Source organism: Podarcis pityusensis (assembly GCF_964106645.2).
Source record: "Podarcis pityusensis genome assembly, chromosome: 9".
In the NCBI taxonomy this organism is placed as follows: Eukaryota; Metazoa; Chordata; class Lepidosauria; order Squamata; family Lacertidae; genus Podarcis; species Podarcis pityusensis.
The window spans coordinates 23985334-23987994 of record NC_138034.1 but is presented as its reverse complement, the minus strand read 5'-3'; positions in this window follow the sequence as shown (position 1 = coordinate 23987994).

Genomic DNA, 2661 nt, shown 5'->3' with positions numbered 1-2661 from the left:
TCAGAGGCTAGTAAAACATTTTTAGATAAAAGTCATAAATGTCAGAGGTTTAAGTGGCTGCAGTCCCATGCCACACACAGATACTGTTCTAACCTCAGTGAAATAAAGGAAAATTAGCTCAGGATTGGCCACTAATGGGTAAGGCTTTGCAGTGTTTTCAAATGGAAGTAGTGTTGGTGGTAAGAAAAAAATAGATATAAAAGGAGAATTCCTGGATGCCAAGGTCCAGGTTTGGGACAAGTGCTCTTTGGTGAGAATGCCAGCAGAGATTTAAAAATATGACCTTGTGAGTTCCAAAACTCCCCTCTTCTCCCAGGGTAGGAAAAGACCACGTTTGGTAAGTTAAAAATGGATTTACAAACTCTCCAGATGTCAGATTTATGTGCTTTTCCATACATCAGTCAGAAAACACAACAGTAAAACTTGTCTTTGTTTCAGTGGTGGAAGTTTGGGAATTATTGGTTCAGGAGTACAAGAAAGGCTTGTTAGAGCCATGGGGTCTGAGCTTTGAGCAACCAGCTCAGACCTCTTTACATGCTGAGCTTCTCAGGTACACTGAAGGTGAACAATAGGCTTCATTAGCTTTCTTCCAAGGTGAGCAGGAGTGACCTAATTAAGGCTGGCAGGACTGCTTACTCTATGGTCTTAACCCCTTCATGTGTTAATTAGACTTCAGCACGTAGGTTACATGAGGCTGGTTATCCCACAAGCAGAACATTTGAAAAAGTGGCAAAGCTTTGGAACCGCCATGTTGAATGCTCTCTCCACCCTTTAAAAGGCAGGTCACTTCGTAAATTGCGAAAAAATGCAAAGTTATGGGAAATGTTGCTGTTTTTCATTGTTAAGGAGCATCACAATTACAGATAATAAGTCGCAATAAAGTATCCCATTAATTTTCGTGCCAGGGTGCCAAATCTATTATCTTCAGATCTGCTTAGAGTCATAGCATACCTGTTCACCATAGATAAGATTCAGTAGCAATTCTTATTTTTACCTGGAAGCAGCCTTGAGTTCTGTCAGGGGGGAAAGGTAGGGAATAATAATAATAATAATAATAATAATAATAATAATAATAATACTTTCCCATCATTCCTGCATGAGAAGAAGCACCTTCTGCTTATGCAGCAGGATCCAACTTCTTATATCTCCTGTTGAAATATAATAAATAATAATAATAAATTTTATTTATACCCCACCCTCCCCAGCCAAGACCAGGCTCAGGGCGGCTAACACCAGGTAAAAAAAACAATTGATTAAAACACAACTTAAAAACAAGATTAAAATGCAACATTAAAATGCAGCCTCAATTCAGTAGAAACTCAAATCAAAAACCTTTTCAGGGTGAAAATGTCAAATCTTCACCAAGGCCAACAATCCAGACTGGTCCTACATGGGCCAGAAAAAAAGCCAAGGAAGTCCCCAAATAGGAGTTCCATCACAGAAGGAGAAAGGAAAAAGGAAAGGGGAAGGGGATCAGACTGATTCCAAGCCAAAGGCCAGGCAGAACAATTCTGTATTACAGGCCCTGCAGAAAGAAATCAGATCCTGCAGGGCCCTGGTCTCATGATACAGAGCGTTCCACCAGGCCAGAGCCAGTGTTGAAAAGGCTCTGGTTGAGGCTAATCTGACTTCCTTAGGGCCCGGGACCTTGCTATTTATGGACCTTAAGGTCCTCTGCGGGGCATACCGGAAGAGGCAGTCCCGTAGTTACGAGGTCCTAGGCTGTATTCTTAGAGGTAAGCCCCCTGTCCCACCCCACTCTTTTGGAAATATGCACTATGGCCAGATGGTGCTCATCAAGGGATGGTTCAGTCAGTAGAGCATAGAGTTGAAGGGACCCTGAGGCTCATCCAGTCCAGCCCCCTGCAATGCAGCAGGACTGCAGCTGTCCTATATGGAGATAGAACTTGTGACCTTGTTAATATCAGGGTCATGGGTTCAAGCCCCACATTAGGCAAGAGATTCCTGCATTGCAGAGGGCTGGACTAGATCTTCCAATTCTATAATTCTATGGTAGAAGTAATGGGGACAGGGAATGGGACACTGATGCATCCCTGTTAATGACATACAGAGCAGAAGGGATAGAGGAGATAATAGTCTTCAGCTATGAAGCTTCCTCAAAATATTTGCAATGCGTCAATTACTAGTCTGTTAATAGTTCCTGCATCTAATCAAACAGTGACTAGCATCAGCCTTTATTCTTAATTCTTAGCCTGCCCTCTTGGCACAGCTAGAACACACAGTGTATTTAAACCCTTTAGGGACATAGGAATGAACTGAGGACAGGACATTTTCACAGGCAAGCTTCCTCCCTCAGCTGCTGCCAAATAGGCTTTTCAGAACCAGAATGAATATGTCATTCTCACCCTCTTCTTTAAAGACAACAGCAACCCATGCCCTGCAATTTGATCAAATAAATGAAGAGTTCAGTGAATGGCAAAAGTTGCCTTAGAGAAACAGCCGCTGGCATCTGTCCCCTCTAATTAAAATGCACACTGAAAACTCTTCAGCCTGTGAGAATAATTAATAAAATGCCAGCCATAGATAAGCAACAGCTAATTCTTTGTGCTCATTGATTTTGTTCTACAATTAAGAAATGCGAGATCAGCCAAGCTGATTTTGATTTGTCTGTGTGTGTGTGTGTGTGTGTGTGTGTGTGTG